A 26,518-nucleotide genomic window follows, 5' to 3' on the forward strand; every position below is an offset into this window, starting at 1 on the left:
TTACTATCAAATAACATGTGCTTCTCATTAATTTTTTTTATAAGAAATTCATTTCAAAATCGATTTTTCATCCAAGTGGTACAATGAGTGAACATTCATCGTTAATTTGTGGAGAATTGCCGTATTCATGAACTTAACCTTAAACTTAATTATTTCTTTAACCTTAATATAATTTCATGTGGACCTTAACTATTAAAGCTCGTTCATATAAAAGATTGATGCTTTTATCATTAAATTATCAAGCGCTTTAATATCTACTTTTTTTATAAGAGCAAACTTTATAAGAACATAAGACTTCCATTAGCCAAACTACCCTGTGGGCTCTAAAACACCTGATTTCTAGGAAAATAGCCAAAAATACTCACAAAATTAGAAAATAAGAACATGTTTAGACTGAAAACTGAAGTCAAGAGCATCCGAAGGCTTCGGAAATGTTGGATGTTCTTATAAAAAACGTGTAGGCTGACATGCCTTTATGGTTCATTTCATAATGATGAAAATCATCCTCAAATATTTTTACAGCATTCTTTGGTTAGGATTTTTATGAAAGTAGTATAGTCTTACTTCGGGGTAATTGGCAATTTATAGTTGAAATTGCTCTAAAAATGGCATTAGCTTGCTTAAGTAGCCAAATCCTATGATGGTGATATTCTTTTCATTGTGAATATTCTTACAAAGTAATTCTTATAAAATAAGCATGTAATATACTTGAAATGTCAATAGAGACTGAATCGAAAAAACAAAATTTTGAGTAGATAAATGACAAAACCAAGGAAATATATGAATTTGGAATCTAGCCTTCCAAAATTGCTTCTTAATTTTTTTAGAGCTTGACAGGAGAAATAAGTTAAAGTATAAAAAGACAGAATTCGACTTTCGCTTGCGTAAGAGGATTATAAAAATACAATGATTTAATTTGCAACTGGTATTTCAGGTAATGTAATTCAAGCCTTAAATTGTTCTTTTTATTGAAGAAAATTTGATGTACCATATTTTTTTAGTTTCATGCTTTTTATAAGAACAAACTACATAAGAACATGAAACTTCGATTGCAAAAATCTTACGTGAACATTTTAAGGTTTTGCGGATTCTTAACTCTCGATTTCTTAATGAAGTGGACAAAAATAAGAACCATTTTAAGAACATTTTAGGCCAAAAGACCCTTAGATAAAAATTAGCTCAAAAAATTAAAAACATCTGAATGCTTCATTAAATATCTTGACTTTCGTGTGTTCTATGTGACCTTTCTGTTACACAATAAGGGGCAATGAATTATTTCAACGTTATATGAAAAGACGATACAAAAACAATCGATTGATATTTGAAATCAGTGAAATATTTCACGCACAAAAATCCGATATGTCAGTTTTGGATTTCAATGAGTCAAGTAAGCAACTTTGGCGAGAAAAAAATGATCCGGAAAAAACTCACCGTATTGCGGTTCAAAAGGATAAAATAAGATTCCAGTCTAACAACAAATTACACGTTTCTTTGAGATTTAATAGAGCCCCCGTTGGTTTGCGTGAATGCGTGAAAATTGACTTTATTCGTGAATTGAAAAAACTTGAAGGTGAAAATTCACTTTTGGATTGCTTGAATGCGTGAATCTGAGCTATTTTTTGTGTAAATTGTGAAATTTTATTTGTTTTTTCAATGATTAAGTGCAAATTTCCCCAATTTCCAAATATTTCTCCGTCTATTTCTGGCTTGCGTGACACTCGAAGAAATTTGCGTGAATGCGTGAATCTTAGGTCCACTAGAGGGCCTCATAAAAAGAGTTCAAAAATTTGGAATGTTCTTATAAAAAGTATATAAAATAGATGCACAATTTGCTTGCATTAAAGCTTTTTTATAAGTCAAAATTACGTCAGTTTTCCTGCATATCTTATTTTGAACCATTTCTGATAGGAAAAAAGCTTAACTTGCCTTTTAACCGGAACAGTGATAGCTCTGACAACTCTTTGAGAAGGAGTAAAATTTTGAAGAATTTAGTTTGAGATGAACCTTCAGTTTCAAGTCGTATAATTTTATCATTCAAATTTTTAAGATGTACACCATAACATCAGCGAAAGTCATATTTTGTGGTAAATTTCATTGATGAGGACATTTGTTTCTCATTAAAAAACAGCCCGAGTTGTGTAAGCGAGAAAACGATGAATTATAAAAATGTTGTCTGTGAAGCTGAAGCTAAGTAGATGTTCTGTTGAGAGCATTAGGCTTTAAGGCAAAGAGTTTTAAAAAATCAAGCAACAGATACCCGTAAAATGCTAATAGGGATATCTTAAGAGATGATGGCATAAAACAAAAAAGTTTGGAACATTCGCATGCTTTTCAAAACGTTTTGACTTTCTTATAAAAACAACAATGTATAGCACAGATTTCCTTTTACCCTTAAAATCCTCTATGGAGAATTTGGGAAAATCGTATCTCATTTATTCATTTTCGTGTAGATGATTTGCTACATCATGTACAAAACGCAAGTAATTAAGACCATAGCAACGCTGTTACTAAACGAATTAATTAAAAAAGTCATTAACGAGAACTGCTACTCGTTATTCCACATTAGAGCATGATTCGAACAAAGGAATTGCCAAATAAAACGCAATTAGAATTACACGCTTTTTTATAAGAATACACTTTATAAGATTGTCTATGATGAAAATTGCCATAAAATTAACAATATGGTAAGAATATCATCATCATGGAATTTAGCAACTGAACCTAAGAATGCCATTTTTAATGCACTTTAAACCTGTACATTGCCAATTTCGATCTTAACCTACGAATACCGTAAGAATATTTTTGGATGATTTTCGCACCATTCTTATAAAAAAAGCGTGTAGTTCGTAAAGAAAGTACACGCTTTTTTTTTATAAGAATAGTGTACTTTGGTTGAGGGTGAGCATTATTCTTATTTTTCTATTGTTCTAAACAATAGGCCTATTGTTTTAAACCCGAAATCTCACCCTGATATTCTTATAGAAGTTATTTTTATAAAAGAAAAAGCGTGTATTTCCGCAGTGATTAAGAAATGCGATGTTGTATAGAAAGTTGACAAAACCAAATTTTTTTTCAAAAAGGATACTATAATACAGCCCTGTTTCACAACCACAACCCCGGTGGCAGCTTTTCCATCACTGTGATGATATTTCTTATCGAAACTCAATGGGGTTAGAAATTCTATTGTTCCCTGCTCAGAAATTGCAATGTGAATGGGTTTTGGAGTGCAATTTTCTCCATTGAATTTTAAATTTTCAAGGGTCAGACTGAACATATGTAGAAAGTGTTAATATTTTCATGCAAAATAGTGTTTCATACTAGGCCTATCTAGAGCATTTGAAAGCAAACGTTTTGATGTAATATAAGTTTAATAAGATTTTTATGAATGGGTTCAAAAAGGACCAAGGCCCCTTTTACTAGACAATAGCGTTAGATCTTACAATGAATTATATCTTAGCAAAAAAGTAAATTTGAGAACATTTTTAAACAATATCCTCTAGGTAACAATGGCCTTAAACAAACATTTATTGCACGAGTTAGACATTATTGGACAAAAAAAGACTTTTATCATATTTTTAAGTGTGACGTAATTGATAACGACAAAGGTTAGGAAACACAGTTTCAAATTTCACGAAAAAAAATGTAATTTGAATACTTGCATAGTGCTTTGGAAACAAAAATTTGAGGAGAATAAAGTATGTAATAATTTCAAAACACACCTTATTCGACCTTACACACGCCGAGTTTATTATGAAATATATGTATTTCAAAACATTATGCGTCCTTATGACTTACGTCGTAAAAAGGAGGTTGATGTGAAAGTGTTATAGACGCCCTTATTATAATTCAATTTACATAGATAATAAGTTTTTTTGATACTATTTTGTGATTTTTTAAGTCCTGTAGTAAATGACACAGGCTATAAAAGACAAGTTTCGTTTCTTTTAAAATTAAGCTGCTGAGCCCAATAGTTTAATGTACATTTTTTATATGATGTAAATATTAGACTTTATTTCAGAAAATTCAATTTTTGTGATTAAAAATCTGTTATTTTCAATGTAGATTTTGCAAACGTGTAACTTTTTCTCTATCTATATATTAATGTAAATGTTATAAGCTTCTTTAAACAAAATTTGTAGATTTTTCAGAAGTAACCCTAAAGTTTCTTTCAAAGATTCATTATTTTTCATTCGAGCAGAGCCTATATAACGTTAAACGACTTTTTAGTCAAGTACTGTAAACCAAAGTTCACATAAAAAAAATCTAATATTTATTTCTATTTTCGTTGCACATTTTACTGCAATCTACCCTGTAAACAAAAACAGAAGAAGAGAAAAATAATAAAATATAATGGGTATGAAAAATGCTAAACTCATCGGTTTAGTAACCGTGTATAACTTTAATTTATAACTTTAACTTTTTTTCTGTTAATGCTTCATTTAATTAATTGTAAAAGCAATCTTAAAAGTCAAGTAGCTCATTTGTTTACTGTATTAGTCAAAATACGTTAATTATGTTTCCTTTACCTATAAAGCATTATTAAAGTTTTGATTGGGGACACACTTCTAACGCTAAACCTATCGCCACACATATCTTAATCAAACCAGGTTGAGATACAGTACGTTTTTTTTTAATAAGAACGTCAAAAATTTTCGAAGCCTTTGGATGTTCTTAGTTTTTTGGATTTGAAGCCTAAAAATGTTCTTAAAATGTTCTTATTTTCAGCTTTTTTTGAGCATTTTGATGTAATTTCTTAAGAAAATGCATGTTTTTAAGTCTCCAAAGCCTTAGAATGTTCTTAGAATGTTCTTAAATTTTTGGGCCTTGAAGCCTTATGTTCTCATATAGTTTGTTCTTATAAAAAAAAAACGTGTACGTTTTTTTCCTTCATAACAACATGCAAAGTTCTTGAAGCCATTGGATGTTCTTAACTTTTTCAGTTTCAAGCCTAAAAATGTTCTCAACATGTTCTTATTTTGACCATTTTGTGGGTATTTTTAACCATTTTCCTAAGAAATTAAGAAAAGAAAAGGTTTTTTTGAGTCCGCAAAGCCTTCAAATTTTCTTAACTGGCTCTTCATATTTTGGCTATCGAAGCCTTATGTTCTTATATAGTTTGTTCTTATTAAAAAAAAAAGGTTTACCAAAAAAAAAAGTAAACACCTTTTCAGGGATAAGTTCATATAACCGACCCCAATGAGTTCAATCCAAAAGTTCGTGTATCTTGAAAATCAATCAATCGTTAGAACCCCAACACACAAGACTACAACCAAATAATTATACCAGTAATAAGCAAATCCTTAACCCGAATCATAATCTTATCCAAATTATACAGTCAGATTCAATCAAACAAAATCACACTTGAGAAAAAAAACATAAAAAAATACCTGATTTTGATTTTTCTTTCGGTTTTGGCCTCCTGGTTTTCTCTTGGAATTTCGTTTAGGCATTTTCAAATCAAAGATTAAATCAAAACAACAATTTCAAATACCAAATCAACAATTTATCTTGTGTAAAAAAAAACACGTTTTGAGTTCAGTAAACGCCTTCTTTACTGTATTTGCTATCTTGTAAAAATGTATCGTCTCTTTCAACTATCGGCTCAGTTGTTTTCAAGTATTCATATATATAACACTGTGTTTTTGCGCCCTTTTTATTGCAACTCAAATAGTGCGCGAATATATCTTGATCAAAAATATTTTCCCTCAAGGGACAACATCAGAGTAATAACAACCATATAAAATTTTATGACTTTTAGTAATTATAACATTCGATTTTTGTAGTTTTCTCTTGAAGAGCGTTTTTTTTTCGCAAGCGAGCGAATTGAGTGAACGCCTTTTTTATGTTACGGTGCAATCTTGCTTTTTTACACACACACAAACTCAATCCACGTTTTTTTCACCCTTACGCTTGTTAATAGAGATAGCTCTACGTTCATAAAATTCTTATGAAACGAGCTTGAAATTAATTTCTTTTATGCAAAAACAAAAGAAACAATGAATCATATATTGAAACAAAAGACATTCTTACTATTAGCATAATTTATGCAAATCAATATGGTTGTCATGTCTCTAGGGGGCGTTTTATTGTCCGTCCAAGTTTATACAAAAACAAAGTTGTTTTCATTTTAATGCAGTAGCTCGAATGACATTGATGACACACTCTAACAACTCAAAAAGGGGTAATTTCGTACAAGGTTAAAATTTCATTAAAACTTTAATCGTTTACAAAGTATTTTCTTCTACAAAATATAAATTTTTCGAAGTGAAAATTTTCTAAGATTTTTTTTCTTGCACTTTCTTGCGAAAATAACAACGTGTTTTTTGAAGTCTTTTGTGTGTATTTCGTAGCTTTCATTAAATATTTTTTCATAGACTTTAAAATTTGTTGTCCTAATATTTAGCTTCTGTCTAAACTTTTCACTTTTGTTACTTTTGTTTTGAATGTATAAATAAACTGTAAGCTTTCAACATAAACCGAATTGAAATATTTTAAAACCGTACTTAAGGTCACTGAAAGGGCGCTTGGTATATAAAAGAGATGTTATTTTTATCATCAAAATTAGTTACACCGAAATCGTGTTTGGTTTTAATTATTCCCTGCTAAGAATATTATTAAACCATTTTTACGTAAAGTCAAGTCATTTCTGCGTAAAGTAACCTCTGTAGTGGTGGTTGATAAATGATTTGAGAAATTTTTGCGGGAAAACATTTTTCATGGAGTAAACTCAAGCGTTTATGGAGCTCAATTTTCCGTAATTTAAATAAAACCGCAAAAAAGAAAAAAACATATAATTAATCTTCCTTTAATATTCATCTATGAGAGATGTAATCTCCATCCAAACGCTGAACTAAAATCGAAGAAGGAAAGAAATGTTATCTTCGCAAAATAATTAAAGCACATTTCATGTGGCAATTTGGAGGTTAATGAGATAACATAATTGGGGGAACTAATTAAAAAGTACTCATTGCAAGCTGACATTAGCGAGTTTATGTATTTGCACTTTTGAGGACGGTAAAGTGACTGAAGCGATTTGGAATAACCCGCAGTTCTGACCCGCAAAATCGAGGACGGTAAAACTGCTGATTTACCGTCGTCCTCAGTTGGTCATGATCTAGTCAAATTAGAACCTTACCGTCTCCGTCGCTGAAAAACACACATACATAAACTCGGTATTATTCGCCAAGAAAGGGTTAATTACATGCAAGGAAAATATATAGACTTTTTGTTGAGGCTCGGCTGTTTTTATTTTCTTGGTGCTTGACACAACCTCAAATTGTGCGCATCTTTTTGTTTTTGAGACATTTTATACCTGAGTCTGACTACTTGACAGCAATTCTAGGCTTACAACATTGTTCTAAAACTATTCTTATTTTGATTCAATTCTGGGCCTCATTGTCCTTAAAAAAATCGTTCTTATAAAAAACAGTGAATCCTTTGAACAAACCATTGGTCAGGTAAGAATTATTTTGAACATTTAATGCAATAGGGAGAGTCATTATCCGTCAAAAAAAAAATCATAAGATCGCCCGTTGTCAATTTTTGTAATCAAGTCAGCGCTCCAAAAAGGGTCTTATCACATAATCAAAACAAAAGCTTCTTAATAATGTGTTGAAAAAAACACAAACAAAAAAAATAAACTATGTTGAAAGCCTTCCCTTCGAAAATAAGGGAGGATAAATATGCTAATCGTTCATAAGCTAGGGGTACACGCGTCTTTCGCGATTCCCTTTTTTTATTTTGGTTCGAAATCATAGTAGACAGCTCGCCATTCATGAAAGATGAAAATAGTGAGAATGGCTTAAATGAATCAAAAGAATGACAATCGAATTAATAAAATGTCAACAATATGAAAAGGATTCTTAAACTAGTCGGGAAATACTAATCGCTGGGAGCCGAGATTAACATCTCATTTACTATTAAGCTTTTCTTTATGAGATATTTCAAATATTAGAAAAGAGGACTTCAAATGAGCATTAATAGGTCTTAATAGAACGCTTTTTAAAATTTCTAAAAACATTTTAATGATCTAATAACGGCTGCGTAGTCGTGTCTTCGTATGTAAAAGTCAAAGTCTACTTTAAACCATATACTTAATTTCAAGAAAAAATTGATGTATTTTTAGAAAATAATCAAAGCAAAAAGTTAGTTAGATCCTTAACGATTAAATTTAAACCAGTGCATCATAAAAGACGGGTATGCCAAGTCAACCCAGGCCGAGAAAGGGGTGTGAAATCAAAACAAAAAGAAAAACTTCGCTGTTTCAAAGTGTGTAGCTTAATTAGACTTTTATAACGAGAGTAGCTTATTAGCCTGGGTCAATGAACTTGTCTCTTTGCAATTGTCTGCCATAATTTGAATATCGATGTCGTAAATTAACGGAAGTCATTTCTAGGTTCCGTGACAAAAAATCAAACAATGTAATGTTTACATATAAATTTCCTTGAAAATACCTTATGACAATACTAAGTGGGTCAAGTGGGTGAAAGTGGCATACTTCAAACCCTTACTAATATTTTAGTGTGTACAGACCACAATTTGACTTTGAAGAGAAAAAATCAATAAATAGAAGCCGATTTTCTATTCTTAAAGGCTTTTTGACAATAGTAATGAGAAAACACTTTACGCCGTGAAAGTCATGTGTTTTGGTTAATGACATTAGTAAACCAGGAAGTTTCGATGGATGGATAAGACATTAAGTGTCGTCTGTCCAGTTTCATCTTGGTAATGGTTTTTTTACAATAAGTAACTTTATTAAATGAAAGAGAAGTTTCCCAAAAACGTTGAAGGTGTTTCAGGGTTTTTTCACCGCCGATGACACTTTTTTGGTCAATTATTTACAGTAGGGTGGGCTCGACTGGTCTAAAGCCGCCAGGTTGGTTATATGAGCGTCTGAAATGCTTTCTTGCGTTACTTTTCTAATCCTGAGTCTACCATGATAAATAATGCCAAGGTATATCACTGTCAATTACACCATGATGCAAAGAAATTTTATAATTTACCTGACCCCCCTGGTTTACTTTAATTTATGTCATTGATTGTTAAAATTGATTGTTCTTTAATATGGAAATAAGATCACCATCATCAAAAAGGGAATTAACTGACTTATATTGTGTGCAGAAAGAATGTTAGAAATGTGTTCGGCAAAATACAAACCCATTGACAGAGCTAGATGTATGCTATTTTAAAACTAATTTGATTGATATTAAAGGGGTGCTTTTTTATAAGAACAAACTATGTAAGAATATAAGGTTTTATACGGCCAAAATCTTAAGAAAAGTTTATTACATTTGCATTTTAAGGCTTTACGGACTCGTAATACTGAAACACCTCCGACAGAAAAAGTGCAAATAGCGACACACAGTCAAACCCGTACGTCCCCTTATTAAGATTTCAGCCTTCTAGCCCTGCTACATTCTTCCTCAATGGAAAGACTAAAGAAGCTGAGAAGAAAGCTTGACAATTTACCAATTCATTTATCCACGGAGGCCCGAGTACTTGTTAATTCGAGTGTTAATTGATCAACAGACAGGAAGCCTAAACTTGAGATTTAAGATACAGACGCAACAAAGTTTTAATGTATGTGAACCCCGGCGGGGGGAGGGTACTGCCCTTGCCAACCGACGGGGGTGCTCCGCTGAGGTTCGAAAAATGGACCCTACGAGGGACTCGTTTTTTCAAAAATTTTGCCGAAATTTGCGAGAAAAAAAAAGTGACCCTGAATGAGACTGAAATTCCAAAATGTTCTCAAATTTTCTACTTTTCTCCAAATTTTCCAAAAAGGCACCCTTCAAGGGGACTGATTTTTCTATTTTGGTGTTTTTGTAACACTACCTGGGACTCGTCGAGGTTGAGAAAGGTACCCTGACCAGCAGCGCATCCCCTTGACCCATTTTGCCCTAGTACCCCCCCGATACGAACTATTCGTTATGTGATTTGAACACATCCAACCCAGACACACTTCATAGCAGTAGTCTACCGTCTTTAAATCTCAGCTTGTTTAAATATGCACGGCACTCTTTGAGCTTAATAATCAATAGATGGAATCTTAAAAGTATATTTAATAATTTAATATGGTATGTGCAAACTACTTTATCACCTTGGAAACGGCTATTCATGTTGTCATCGAAAGAGGCATTTAAAACAAGCTTAAAGTCCATGCTAATTAAAAGCTATACCGAGTACACTTTTTTTATAAGAACCAGTGAAACTTTGCTGAGACTCGGCTGTTCTTATTTTTTGGTAGTTTGAGCCTCAAATTGTTCTTATCCTGTTCTTATTTAAAAGGTGTAATTTAGGTATTTTAGGATTTATATCCAATTTTCACTGTTTTGGCCTCTAAATTGCTGGAAAACCGAACCTGTATATGCTCATAAACGTTATGCTTATAAAAGAAAACGTGTAGTTTCGTAAAATCCAAAACTCAAAAGACCTTTATTCGATCCCAAACTCTCATCAGAGTTGGCAAGTATAAAAGCATAAAAGGATTTTTAATTAGATAGCATGCGCGCACGAGGAATCTAGCTAATAGCATTTTTGAATGAATTTCTCGTTTCAAAAATTTCTTAACTCCAAAGTTGCCTTTAGAGCCTATAATTTTTCTGTTAAAAAAGCTTCATTTTTTAATTTAAGGAGAGTAATTTATTAATAATGCCAAACTGATGATGTCATCATTAGATTAGTAACCAACGCCTTAAGCTTATAACCTTTTGCAAACGTGCTGCTATTTCTATGTTCTATTACTAAAATGCATTCTTTGAATACTGGAAGCATTCTATGTAGTATATAACTGCATATGAATAGAATTTTATAACGGTATTGGTATAATGATACATGAATATATGGTGAACGCCCAAATATATTTTTACCACGCCTAACGCGGGTGATTACTCATTTTGCTAAGTGTCGGTTTAGATCGATTAGATCTACGTTCGAATATGCTTAAGTTGTAGAACTGTGTACGAAGACTCGTGACTATAGATTGGGATTATATTTTCTACAGCTCCACGTCATTTCGAGATAAGTTAAAGCCAATTTTATTGGTTTGAAGTGACGTGACTATCAAAAGACCAATAGAACGGCTTCATTTCGTTTTGAAGTTGAACGGGCTGTATAGAAATTGGCTTTTAGATCTCGCTACATTTTATCACGCAATTGCGTATTCTGAATAACAAAAGATAAAAATTGTGTTAAGATAACTGCAAAAAGAAAATCCATAGTCTCTCTCAGTAGCATGATGTAAATTTTAGAAACTCCTGTGGCGATCAGGGCCTCAATCACCTTGGAGATGAAATTCATTGAGTTTTTATTAGACCGCAAGAAACACATTGCAAAAATTATCTCACAATTTTGCAATCTTTTTTTCTTCATTTAAACACAAAGTCATGATGATGTCATCAAAAAGATTAATTTTGAAACATTCATAATCTCAACATTTATCAAAGGATCAAAGGAAATTTTTTTAGCCGAAAAAAGTATAATATACATCACAACCTTTATTGCTGAATTTGCAGAGACTTTTGATTGATGATTGTTTCCGAGAATAAACCAGTATCTAAAATATCTCTCGCACCAGTATAAAATCCCAAATTATGTATTTTTGAGTTTACAGTATTTGTAAAACAATTCCTAAATTTTAAAAATTACAAAAGCTCTTTTAATACTAAATTAACACAAAGCATCTGGCATTTTTGAAGAAAATATTTTGTGTTAGATAATCTTATCAGGAATTTTTCTTCGATCCTTTACTTAGATTGAATCTACCTCTCTTCACGTGTTGTAATTGGTTCGACTTTTTTCTTATAAAAAGGCTTATAAACAATATCCTTCTTGAGCTGAGCAGATCCCCTTGCATGCTTACGCAATCCAGTGGTGACAGTGTGGAAGCTTATTGAAACAGAGATTTAATAACGAAGAGAGAAATGGGCCATTCCATTTTATATCCATACAGGGGGTGAGTGGACGAACATATCCAGAGGGTAATCCGATAACAATTCCAGGAGGTGTTTTTTCATTTTTCCAATGGGGTAAAAAGTTATTCTAAAATATCTAGGGGATAAAGGACTGATTTCAGTTCGTCCACCCTCACTTTAACGTATGAAAACAACTTTTCCAAGGGTATCTTTGGAAATTTTACCCTTTTCCAGGGGGTACCAACACATTGACTTGAAAAGGTTCGTCCAGACCCCCCTGTATGGTTTTTTAATAGAACAGCCCAATCCCAGCTGGCACACAACGTTGTTTTAACGTTCACCTAACGTTATATGGACGTTGTGAACCTTATATTTAAAGGTTGAAACAACGTTGTGTAGGATAGGATAGGATTGCTAAGTAAAAGCGAGACATTTTAAACCTTTTAACAAAAGATATACCACAAGGCATTTTAATCTTTAAATGTTTACTTTGTAAAAACATGTAAAATGTAATATATCCTTCTCTAAACACAAAGGTGGAATTATGATTTTTGGTGACACCTGGTTACGGTTTAATACATTTGACTAGACTTTTTTCTTTTATAAGAACAATTTAAGAACAATACTGAACCTGAAACTACTCAATTTCAAGCAATTCAGGGGACAAAGTAGTAGAAATTGGGTATAACGCCTGAAATACCTCAATTCAACCAACGGATTAGAATAGGTGGATTAACTTCTCTCGTTGCTCCCAAGAGAGATCCATTGTCTTCTCATTGTTACAAGAAAAATCTGTAAATGACTCTGCGCACTCCTCGTTTAGTTTTTTCATTGTTTTTATAAGAACAATTTTCCAATTTATACAGTTTCGAAAACGAATTTGTCCTATGATTCGATCAATTTTGATGATTTTGCAAATATTTTAAATCCTGCACTTAAGTTTTAGCATCAACAAACGCTAGACCAGTTTTAATGTAAATTTTTAATCTTTTGTCAATGGCAATCTTCAGATAAGTGAAAATTAACGTATGGTCTATAACTAAGAAACTATCGATGGGTCACGAATGGGTTGCATACTGGTGAAAGAAGACTGTATTTGAGGCCCCCCCAGCGGACCCAAATTTCACGCATTCACGCAAATTTTTTTCGCAATTCACGCATTCACGCAAGTTTTTCTCGGAATTCACGCAAACCCAATTTTTTGGGAAATCGGGGAAATTTTCGGAAAATTCGGGGAAAATGTCAAAAACAGAGGTCTTGCCACAGATATCTGTAAAGCCCGAAGGGCTAGATTTGCGGCTTTTATCAAAAAGTGAAGCTCATCTTTGGAAGGATTTCCTACCAGAGTCACGTGACTAAAATATGCAATTTCACCGGTTTGAGAGATGTGAAATAGTGTTTGCCGCCTACGTTTTTTGATCTCGCGCTCCGAAAACAATTAAAATGCTAGATCCTATCCATCGGCACGAAATTTAAAAAGTCAAATTTTTGCTTCACTTTTTTTTGCTGGAGAAAGCTTAAAGTTGCCTATCTAGCCCTTCGGGCTTAGATATCTGTGGGTTTTGCACATTTCGCTAAGTTACGTAATTTACGTAATTTCCGCCATTATGCAGTAAAACGTTTGATTTGCATAAAAAAGTATGACAAGGCTGTACTCGAGATATTATTCGACCGGACATGGTCATACACTTGAGAAAAACTTAACTCAGTAGTGATTTTTTCATGTAGACCTGACTATAAAACACCGTGTTTGGTAGCGTCATAAGAAGCCCCCAAATAGAAAGCGTTACGTAATTTTTCAACTTTAATCACATGCCATCACGCAAAATATTTGAAGCTTCACCTTTTCCAAACGATCGTGACAAGTTAAAAGCTTGTCACGATCGTTTGGAGAAGGTGAAGCTTCTGCAGTTAACGTACCGCGATAGTAAGTGAAAAGATATGCGCCGCAGGCGAATCTTTGTACAAAAAATAGCTTAAACATTATCAAAAATAGGTAAAAAAACTCGAGTATGACACCATGATGCTTAGCTCAGGGGTAAGGAGGCGCAACCATTGTTTACGCAGAGAGGAAATTTTTGCATTTCTGTTTGGCTAAAAATGCTCTCTTTAACACCATTGAAAAAGAATGTAGTCTAAATTCGTTAGAGGCAAGGTACGATCGCTTGATAACTTGTAAAATGAGGTAAAAGAATGAACATTTGTTGCGAGCGAGGCGATCAAAAAAAATTAAAAAGAAAGGTTTTAATCAGGGCTCGCGAATTAATTTCCTACGTGTAGGGGCCGAAAACATAGTGACTAAGGAGGCGCAACCATGTTTTGCGCCGACAGGAGAAAATTTCTATTTTAACCCTCTGATGTGCTTAAATACGACTCCATTTCAGACTAATTTTGCCAAGAAATCAGGTTATCGAAAGTCTACATCATGGGTAAAGATTTTTTTGAAATAAGTTTCTTTTTATTTGCAAAAACGTGGTGAAGTCATGGCCGCCTCTTGCCCCCAGTGGCTCTGGCCCTGGCCCTGGATCACTCCATCATGCATAACCATGGTTTTATCTTAAACAAACACTTTCAAGAGGGCAAATTAGAGTTATTTAAGATTCGAGGGCCAATACATGTTTGGCCCGAGCGAAAAAATCTGGAAATTTAAGGTGTCTAGATTGCTAGAAAGCGCATCTAAATCATGAGTCGTTTTATAAAATAGAGAATTTGAAAGTTACTGATTTTTTTGTGCACCTTCACCTGGCATCCCTTGAATTTGGGATAGGTGCGCACCTTGGGGTTTTCTACAAACTGTGAAAAGGAAAAATTCACGCGTTCACGCAAAAAAACAGGGCAGATTCACGCATTCACGCAATAGAAATACGGATTTTCACGTTCACGCAAGTTTTTTCAATTCACGCATTCACGCAATTTTTTTTCAATTTTCACGCATTCACGCAACAAAAAAAGCCCATTCACGCATTCACGCAAACCGCTGGGGGGGCCCCGTATTTAGAATTAGGAAAATAAATTTCAAATAGACCTTTTCATAAATTACGTCACAAACATCACTTGTCTCGTTTTGAAATTATTGCCATGGTGATTAACTCCCAGCGGATTTCATTAAAACTACTTCCTATTCATAAAAAAATCATTTAATGCCTCAAGGGACATAATCACCATGGTAATTATTTGAATGCGAGGCAAGTGATGTTCGTGACGTAATTTATGAAAAGGTCTATTATTTGGCTAATTTCTGCATTGGATAGAAAGGGCTAAAAAAGTGCATTTTCTTATTTAAAATGTACCACGTGATACGTAATGACCAATGAAGATGTTGAAAGTAATGATTTTTTACAACTTTTTTACAACTTATCAAGTTTTAATTGCTAGCAAACTCGTAAAAAAGTTTGATAACCTAACGAGGAGTGTTTTCTATGAGTTCTTAATCCACCTATTCTAATCCGTTGATTCAACCTATAATAAGAGCAAGATAAGAACAATTTGACGCTCAAAGTGCCGAAAAATAAGAACAGCCGAACCTCAGCAAAACCTTTTACTGGATCTTATATAGAAAAATTGTAATGCATTTGACACAACCCATTCTGTTTATAAGTCTCCACAGTGTGGATAACAACCAAAAAACTCTTTTTCACGGCGCTTTTGTTATAAAATTGTCAACATGTTCGTCATATGAAACAGATTTTAGTTACAGTATTGTTTTTGTAGTGTCATTACTTTGAAATCAAGTATTTTTATTAGTCGGGACAAAATCTATAACTGGATCAATGTGACAGACAGTCCAAATAGATTTTGTACATGTGACGTACAATCACAGAGCAGAAAGGCCTCAGAAGGGCATTATCTTTCGGCGAGTATAGAACTGGAAGTTAACTTCTTTTAAATCTAAGTGAGATTATATAAAATACTTTGGAATGAATTGAAGCCAGTAAAAATCTATCCAAATATGATTGTCAAATAATATCGTGAGAAAGTATTTATTTATTGTGGATAAACATTAACAAGAAAATAACTCAAAGTAGCTTGACACCCGTATCAATTTTTTGAAGTGCTAAGAGGGTGTCAAAAGTTAAAAATATCTGCTTATGTAAGTGGGGCTTAAAACAAAATACATAGATTATTGAAATCACCATTACAGAACGACTTATAGCCTCTTGAAAGTGAAGTCTCATAATAAAATTGACCTCCTCAAAGAATTTAATAATCATGATTGAAACTGTACAACTTAAACTAAAGACCGAAAAAAAACACATAAGCATTGAGTTTTCCTTTTGAAAAAAAAACATCCTTTTCGAATTTTAGATTTTTTGTATTTTTCAAGGAAAGTAAACTTGTCGTTTTATTTTAAATTCTTTGCATTTTCCAAGGAATGTGTTGCATGGTATTTTTGACATCTGTGTATGTTTCAAGGAAATTGGTCGTCGTGGTAATGTAAATTCTTTGTGTTTTCAAGAAAAAAAGCTTGTCTTGGTATTTTGACTTCTGTTTGTTTTTCGGGGATACCAGTGCGTTATACTACATAAATCATTTGTATTTTTAAAGGAAAATAAGCAGTTCGTTGTAGTTTGAATTCAGTGTATTTTTAAAGGAAAATAAAACCGTTGTCCAATTGGTTTTTGTGTATTTTTCAAGGAAAATTAGTGTTTTGAGGTATTTAAAATTTTGTGTATTTTTAAAGGAAAATAAACATGTCATGGTGTTTTGGCTTTTGCGTTTTCTTAACATCTTGAGTGTGGTATTTTGAATTTCGTGTATTCTTGAAGGAAAATTAGAGAAATGTAAAATCGTAGAATCGTTTTCCAATAGATATACCTTTTAGTTTTCTCAAAACCAATGATCATGAAAACATTCTCTTTTTTATATCCTTTTCTAATACCAAAAGATGGGGTTGACAGCCTTACGAGTAACTGAAACCGAAACTATTAAGAATTATGCAATATTAATGTACTGTAAGTCAAAGCAAGGACACAGGGCGTTTTAAAGACCGCAAAATGACATTCAGATGTACTTCTCATCTTAGTTTTAAATCATAAAAGTTTCTTTAAAAAAGTGGGATGTAAAAACCTCAAAGTTTCATAACTTTTATTGCGAGCAATGTAATTTTTAATTGAAAACCTTTAAGAATGAATTACTGGTTCGAACTAAAAGAAAACGATACTTAAATAAGGTACATATGACATGTAGTGTTTTGGTAATTTTGCGAGACTTGGGTATGTTTTGGTATTTCACTCCCCCCCCCAGATCCAAAGCGATCAAAACTAAACGTATTGGTAACAGAAATTCTTATCTGATCTTACTTTATTGTTAAAAATTACACCCAAGAATGTTAGAAATGAGATTTTCATAATAGACAACGATTTGTAACGTCGTTTACAACAAAGCTTAAGAATAAAGGGGACCCTATATGTGATAATATACGACTCTTGATAAAAAATATTTTTCTATATGAGCTCGGTCAAAATTGTGGTTGGTCGTTATTACATTACTTTGTGGCTTATTACTTCAAGGTGTTCATTCCATACTATTAAATTTCCATTCAAATGGAAACTATTTAACCCGAAGTTCCCCGATTTCCCCACTTTTTTGCTATCATCAATAGTACGCATAAAAAGGACTTTTTCGAGCTGAAAAGTCTTAGATCTTCTAATTTAGGCCTGGATTATAGCGACTCAATATTAAATCAGCGGTGTTAATTTTTTGACTGAATAAGTAAGACAGAGACATTCAGACGAAGATCTGACTGAGAGAGACATAAAATAAACAAAAGCCAACAAGAGAAAAAGTTAAATCGACGTTAAGCTCTAACATCTTAAAACAGCGTTTCTAGACGCTTTACTTTGTCAGCTACAAACTAGCCTCTTTGCCTTTTATAAGCCGTATTATATTAAAGCATAGTATTATGAAACATGGAGCAAATATTTTAAGTAGCTTTTTCTATATTTGTGAAAAAACAGCGTGAACTATTATTCGGACCTTCTCATTTTTAGATTGAGATACAGGAAAGGCTTCAGGTCCTTCTTATAAACAAGTTCTCTCTTTCATGTAAATACTTTTAGCCTCCAAACTTCCTCCATTTTAACCCATTAATTAAGATCCAGTACATAATGCGACAAATTTTCCCGTATACACGTTTTTTTTTTTATTAGAACCCAGTTTATAAGAACATTTAGGCTGAAATTCGTCGAAAAATTAAGAACATCGTAAGAACACGCCCAGCCTCAGTTTGGAAAAAAATGACAAGAAACTACAATTTTTCTTCTTTTCAAGCAGTTTTAACCCAACTTAGGCATGGATTTTCTAAAATCGAGAGTCAAATATTGTCCAAATTGTACCAATTTTATATGCTCTTTATTTTGCATGATATTGTTGATTTAGAGTAGTCTGCAAAATTAAGAACGCATTTAAGAACATTTAAGGCTGAAAATTGCTAAGAAAATAAGCACATCCGGGCTCAGCCAAATTTTAAGTGTTCTAATAAAAAAAAAACGTGTATGCTCCAAAATATTGTCACACCCGGCTAAGGGTTTCATTTGAGCAGTGGAAAATACTGAGTGATCCTTTTATATTAGTTAAGTGATCTCATATGAAGCTAATTGCACTTAATGGATTATAGGATTGAAATTAAACCTCCCCTGTACCTGTAATTTTTGCGGTTACTTTTCTGTTACTTAGAACACGAAAGAATTGCATTTTGCAAAGGTATTCTAAACCTGGATCAAAACATAAATGTTTGAGAAAAAATATATAAAACGCTGTTATACTTGCGAATTCTTTATTGCAAAGCTTAATCCAGATTTGTACTCCATATTAATAATAAATCGTTTAAATTAATTTTCGTGTCTTTACAAAAGTATTTATTTTACGTCAAAAACAACGTGTCGCATTTTATATTGGAATTCATGAGATATGAAACACTGCAGTCTGGCTAATATAAACTACCGCCAATGCTAGAGAGTCTAATTCGAAAGAGGTGTACACATTTGAATATATGAAACTAGCACACTTCGGTCCTTGCAGGGTTACACAAAAAAAAGCTTAAAAATACTCAACTGACTGGAGTATACTAACTGGAACACCATAAAATTTTACCTTTTAATTTCTTTACAGCTTTCCCGATTTGGGAGAAATATATCGTTCTTTGAAAATTGTGAAGCAAATTCCAATTCCTTGACTATCAAAGTGACAAAGCCAGTTAAGACATAAAAATATTGTCTCTCGATTTGTCTTTACCAAAATAACAAGCCAATTTTAAAATCGTTTACACTCCCACCAACTAAAAAATCGCAATGTTAGAAGAAATTTTTCTCGACGATAATCTTCTCTCGCTCTCCTTATAAATCAGTTCGTCGGTCGTAAATGTGTTTTTATATTAGCTTTAAGATTTAATGTCTAAGGCAACTCCTCAATCATAATCCAAATAACAAATTTTAAAAATTGGATCAACAAAATTTCCAAATTTCAGATAAGTGTTGACGGAGTGTGCCTGCACAAAACGAATGAGTGCATGTAACTCAAACAAGTTTTAGAAACTATACACGCCTATTTTATCTTTTGATAAAGATTTTTCTGTTTTTGTGTCTTTTATTAACAACACATCACCACATGAACAGACTATAGCTGAGAACACGTTGTTTATAAGAACATCCAAAGTTCTAGCCTTTGGATGTTCTTAACTTAGTTAAGTTTTTGAGCTTACAGCCTAAAAATGTTCTTAACACATGTTTTTATTTTCACCATTTTGTGAATATCTTTCCTTAAAAATTTTTTTCGGATTCCGCAAAGCCTTAAAATGTTCTTAACTTGTTCTTAATACTTTGGTCATCGAAGCCTTTTGTTCTTATATAGTTGTTTCTTATATTAAAAATGTGTAGTCGCCCCTTATCTTTAATTCTTTACAGCACAGTAAAAAAAAATGTCATATTTATTCAAAACTTTTTAGCATTAATTTTCGAACAGCTATTGTATGAATCGTATACCTTAACCTTACATAAAAAAGAAACAGAAACAATGATGGCTCTGTGTCAACGACTCTCTAAATATTCTAATTTTCAAGTTTTTTATAAGAAAGTGATTGTGAATCTGGAAAAGACATTTTCCTCGAATGCATTATAATTTTTCGAATGATGTTGTTGGGCCACCATAGAGAAGCCGTTCGATTTTAAACACAAAACTCAATGGCCAGTTGTCTCATTTTGTTTTTAATATCCTATGACCGCTTTACATTCTCGGTCGGTATCAAAGAATCTTATCTAAAATTTTGTTCTTATAATAACAACATATCTAGTTTTGTCAAAAAATGTGACAATTGAGAGACTAAAAAAGTTATTCCATTCTCAGTTTCTTATAATGAAGTTTACTGTCTCTCTTTTTTACTGGTTGACACTGCATTAGGCTCATTTTACTTCAAATTATGCACTGATTCCCTCAACAGGTTTTGTTTACCCCTTACTTTTAGGTTCCAAATAACCGGGCCCCAGGCTCGTTAATTTTTCGAAAAATTTTTAAGAATACAAGGAGTATTCTTAGAGTACAAGGCACGAATGAGCTCTTAAAAGGCTGGGGCTCTACAAGATGATCTTCTCAGGCTTTTTGGTCTCTTGATTTTTCAAGTCTATGGTACAGCTGAATACATGTTTTTTTTTTTATAAGCATACAAAAATCCGAAAACAGGCTCAGAGATGCTTAGTTCGAAAGCTTAATAAGGCTGAAAAATGCTTGAGGGGATGCTTAAATCTAAAGCATAAATTTAGGGAAATACTGAAAATCTGTAAAATTTCAGCCAAAAACCGCCAAAATCAGGAAAACACATTTTTCGTAGGCTCAAGTAATGCTTGCCATATGCTTAATTTTTCCCCATATCTGAGCCTAGATATGCTTATAAGTGCAATGCTTATAAAAAAAAACATGCACCTTAAAACACATCAACAATGCTTACGGTGAGAAGAAACCTTTTTCTTCCAAATCCAATGGGAATACGCTATAAATTATCATAAAGTCAATTCATTCAAGAAAGCAAGAGAGAGATAGAGAAAGGTCTTCAATGAGATAAAGCGATAAGAGGCTTTGTTCAACATCAAACTTAAAAATCAATTTAATAAGAAAAATGGATTTGAAAAGTATTTGAATATGGCATTTTAAACATACAAATTAAATTCTTGAGGTATAAAGCTAATCGTAGTTTCAATGTATCGCCATAAGCCATGGTCATGTGCCTCAAATTACCCAGCTGACACTAACAGGACGTTTTAATATCGATCCAACCGAAGCATTGAAGTAACGTTAATAGATGCTCGTTTCGAGCTTTTTACCCAAAAACTGGAACATAACCCGCAAAAACTCAACTGGCACATATCCCACGCAAACTCGACTGGCACATTTTCCGCACAAACTCAACTGGTACATATCCCGCACAAAATCAACTGGCACATAACCCGCACAAAATCAACTGGCACATAACCCGCACAAACTCAACTGGCACATTGCTCGCACAAAATCAACTTGCACATAACCAGCACAAACTCAACTGACACATAACCCGAACAAAATTAACTGACACATAACCCGCACAAACTCAACTGACACATAACCCGCACAAACTCAAATGGTACATAACCCCCAGAAGGTCAACTTGTACATAACCCGTGCAAACTTAATCGGCACATTTCCCGCACAAGCTCAACTGGCACATAACCAGCACAAACTCAACTGGCGTATACACTGTGTAAACTTAAATGGCACATAACCCTCAAATAGCCTTGTTTTAACGTTAGTTCTTCTAACGTTGATTCTTCTAATGTTTTGCATTGAGGAATGTATGACCGTTAGATCGGTATTGTTATGTGTCAGCTAAAAAATTTACTACACACATTTTGAAATAATGAAAAACTAGCCAAAGATTTACAATATGGAAGTTCAAAAATAAATAACTTCTCAATGACATCTCGAAAAAAAAACTTGTAAAACCCTTGGGACAAGATTTTCCATTCCAACAGCTCATACATCCAATCACCACACTTTTATTAGCTGTTGAAATATCAACAGTCAATCCTATAGGTTTTTATAGCATGGCTTCTTCATTTCTTGTTTTTTTGTGTTTATTCAACTTATTCTATGTAAGTAGCAACCCCATGAAACGTATAAACATCTTATAAGCATCAAATATTATATGTTTCTTATAAAAAGCGATTTGAATCGATTGACAGTTCCAACATTACATTTGACAAACTCTTTTTGATTTGAAATTATTGTTCGAAATAAAAAGTAGAATTTGACGAAAATTTTCAGGATAGTGGACTAGAACTAGAGAAAAACAATTATTACTTTTGAAGAATAGCATATTAAAAAAGTTCTTACAAGAAAAATTTCGAAATTTTTTCATAAACATATACTACGTAAAATGATATGTCAGGATAGCATGATGAAAATAGCTATGAAACGTTCAATAAAGGTCAAAATATTTAACCAGTAGAACAGTAACCTTTGACCTAAAATTTAGTGCAATTAAGCTCCTGGCAGTACTTTATTGAAGGGAAACCAAACTAGCCTTGATGAGCTAACTAGCTCCATAATTAAAAGGCTAAAGGAAGCTATAAAACCTCTAAAATTATCAAAACAAACCGAAAAAAGATGTACCGCGATGAAACTTGTGAATTGATTTTCAAGATTTGTACTGGTTTAAAGACCCTTGAACTGACTGTTGTTATTGATTATTAAAAGATTTTGACTAAGTGACTACCGGAATACCGGCAATTCTAAATTAAATATCAGCGTATTGGATAAAAATGTCTCTAATACTGATCAAAGTGGTCCCGATAAGAACCGTTAAGATGCAGTGTAAGGTATGGAGTACACGTATATAAATTATAGCCATATTCTATGCCTTAACATACTAGCGGAAATATTTAAAAGATAAACCGTGGTTTAACATACCTCATCATACTCCATGAAGGCTCTCATAAGAAACATCTTTGAAAGACCAGCACGTGGCTTAATACGGCCCAAAACCAATAAAAGCTCGGCCCAAAAGTACGGTCCAAAACTCAATAAAAGTTTGTATCAATACTTAGTACATTGTACTACTATCTTCCATTAATCTCCACAAATTAAAACAATACTCAAAACACCCACTATCTTTCAGTTTGATTTTATAAGGTGTAGTTTACTATTTTTACATCAAAAAATGGGAGTGCTTTGTGATATCTAGCTTTGCAATCAGTAGCTAAATGACTTAAAAAATTTTGTGGAAAATTGTTTTAAAACTTTTTTAAAAAGAGAATATGTCTGTTAGGTAAAGGCAGAAACAAAAAATTCTTTTAAGGTCGATGACATTTTATTGGAACATCTCCTGAAAATTGGTCAAAAGATTTTAACGGCTAATTAAGCTCTTTATAGATCGGATTCCTTAACCAGTAAGTAGTAACAGTCCATTGAACCTTATCTAGATAATATGGTCTTAAATTTTGCTAACGATATTCTAATTACGTTCAAAATTAGACTCTAGAGACGCCATTAGAAATTCTTGAATTATGAGAGTTTCTTATAAAATTAAAGTTCTTATATTTGAGCAAAACATTACTACTAAAAATAATACGACAGTTTTTATAAAGTTTGGTTTTGCTGGTTATGGGCTTATCACGACTTAAAATGTTAATATGTTGGAAAATGATTAAGAGACTCGGATGTAAATTTAATTTACTGGTAGTGTACGAAAGGAAAAATTTCGTTTGTTTGCAAAAAGCCATTTATCTTAGCCCGAGAAAACAGCCGAATTTTTCCGTTGATTGGCCAATTCAAACAATGGTTCATACACTTGGTCATGGTAGTTTTTCGTGGCACGAATTTCGGATTCGTTAGGGGGCTCATGGCTAGGGGCTTATCACGACTTAAGGGCTCTGACCATAGTGAATTTTTCATAATTGCCGTGTTTAAAATGTGTTTTCTGACTGATGTAACCAACAAAACTATGGCATGTTATACATTTTCTGTTAGACAAACTATTCCTGAATCTGAAAATTCAAAAATTGCATTGAAAAAGTTTGATGAAGAAGAAATTGAAGACTTTTGCGAGGAAGAGTATTTCAACTTTGAAGAGCTTAGTTTCGGCGAAGAAAAAACATTTTGAAAAGTTTCTCGCAGTAGATGGTGTATCTTTTACCAAACAATAAAAATTTTTGCGGAAAGTTTTTGTAAATGCTTCTTTGTCTCGAAATCTTCAAAATAGTGGTTTTTCATCAATTTTTCATCTGGATTTTGCTTAAAAAAGCAGTCATAACTTTTGACACATCTTTTTAGAAAAATTTTCCGCAAAATTTAAAATGGTTCAATTCTTTGCGGACAGTTTGAAAAAAGTTCGAAACAAAAAGGTTAATTACCCATTAAAACTTAGCACTTTTTATAAAAGAAGGTGATGCAACATATTATTAACGTCTTTTTAAAGTTCATAACGTCATTTTTGCAATTATATTCTTAATTACTCTTAAGGGATTTGATTAAAAAGCAATTTATAAAGGCAATTCTTTGTTAAAAGTGTTAAAGAATCTAAAACATAACTTTTATGTTCAGATACTAAAATCAATTTTCTGACTATGGTCAGAGCCCTTAAAATGTTAATATGTTGGAAAATGATTAAGAGACTTGGATGTGAAATTAATTTTACTGGTACTTTACGAAAGGAAAATTTTGTTTGCAAGAACAGATTTATCTTAGTCGGGAAAAGCATTCGTTACATCCTTCCGTGGCTACACCAAATGGGTCATATAATTGGCCGCGGTAGTGGCCCCGAAGCGATTAGCGTGATGGCGTGATGGAGGAGAGTTTTTTGTGGTGCAATGACGTGAATTTCAGGTTTGTTGGGGGCTCATGGTACCGCAGGTTGATTCTCTCCTTACCAGTAATTCATTTCTTGCGCAAGAATCTTTCCGCTGCTTTTGCTGGGCGAAAAAGTGTTATTCGTCGACTTTATGATTTACAAACATATTGAAGCTGCTTCCTAATCTAAAAAAGTCTTGGTCTTTTTGCGGGAGGCGTGCGGTGTTTGCGATTTCCGAAATACCGAATAATTTTGCTAAAATTTCCGAGATTCCGTAAAAAACTACTTGCAATTTCGATACTGATCTCTTTAGGTATTTTTCCTCGTTTTGACTAATTTTTCATCAAATTTGATTTTTCATGTATGAATTCCGAAAAAGGGGGATAAAAACTTTATAATACCGAAATTCCGGAACAAAAATTCATGGATTTCCGATACTGAAACTATTTCAGCATTCCGAAATACCGTACGCCCCTACCTTGTTCTGCTGTAACTAGTGGCGCTCGGGATGATGTGCCGGTGTGCCGGAGATGAGAAAGCTTAAATGATTTACAGTACATTAACTTGTGGCGAAAAGAGGCCGAAAATTGACACATTTTCACGCTGTGTCAATTTACGATTTTGATTCTATGTAAAAACTTTTTAAGTACAGTTTGGCAAGTCATAAGTTTACAAATGAGATCAACATTTTTTTGTGGTTCAAAATATTTTATACATCTTTTCTTTTCTTTTTTTGATTGAAAAAGCTTCTTTTACTGACAAACTAAAAATTTTCGATTGAGTTTGTTGTCTTTTTAAAATGTCCAGAAATGTAATTTTGACCAGTTGAGGATCTAGAGCGCTTCTAGCTGGAAATATTTTCTTATGATAAAGAAGCATTTCTAAGTATTCAAATTTTGATAATTTGACCTGAAAACCTTATCCCCTGAAATAGGGTGAAATTTGGGTAGTGGGAATTGGCTGGATAATAGATTGAAATGATGTAATTAGGTGATTTTAATTCGATGGTTAATCTTTTACGGGACAGGAAACTCCCAACAACCATAATAACAGCCCTTCGAGGAATTAATTTTGAGAAATGACTTCCTATACAAAATAGCAAGCAAAATTAAACACTTAATCTTAACAAAAGATAACTGAGAATATAGTTTTCCAGAAAAATCAATATAAAAATACATTCAAAACTCCTGATATCCACCAATAGATTTATATTCTAGAAGCCTTTTGTGCTGGTTAGATTGGGGTTCAGCAAGTTGTAGTCACGTCAATAAACGCTTTTCAGCCTTTTCAGATATCAGGAAACTGGAGACAAATCGAGAAATTCATAGGATCGCATGGCCTTGGTTTTTGCTTCAAAATTTTACGTTTATTAAAAACAAAACACACACACAAATCAATATGTAAGTTTCTGATCAACTTCAAACAAAAAAAATGATAAAAATATGAAATGCGTCTAAGCGTTTTCAGAATTAAAATGGTTCCTTTGAACTGGTGTCAAATCTTATGAAATTGGTTTTGTAACGTGCGCGTTTGACCCAGGCAGAATGAAAATAATTCATCAAAAATAGGATCTGAGATGATAGAAAGTTCATTTGGAACTCGTTTATCAAGATATCTCAGCAGACCGCAAAAACGTGATCCAGCCCGTTGCAGAAACAGCTATCTTAGTCTTGGTTGAAGTTATGTAATTTGATGAAAAACGCTACCGCAATTAAATGTCTGAGCGATTACTTATCTTTTGTAATATCCTAAAAACCCTTAAAATTGGGTTTAGAAATGATTCATTAGATATAAT

General features: G+C 32.9%; 1 protein-coding gene across 1 annotated transcript in view; it reads right to left on the minus strand.

Annotated features, from left to right (window-relative positions):
- The window catches only part of LOC136817659 (neuroblast differentiation-associated protein AHNAK-like), a 301,580-nt gene that overhangs the window by 21,218 nt on the left and 253,844 nt on the right, over positions 1-26,518 (minus strand).

This window comes from Clytia hemisphaerica, unplaced genomic scaffold (genome assembly GCF_902728285.1).
Source record: "Clytia hemisphaerica strain Z4C2 unplaced genomic scaffold, Clytia hemisphaerica genome assembly, whole genome shotgun sequence".
Lineage (NCBI taxonomy): Eukaryota > Metazoa > Cnidaria > Hydrozoa > Leptothecata > Clytiidae > Clytia > Clytia hemisphaerica.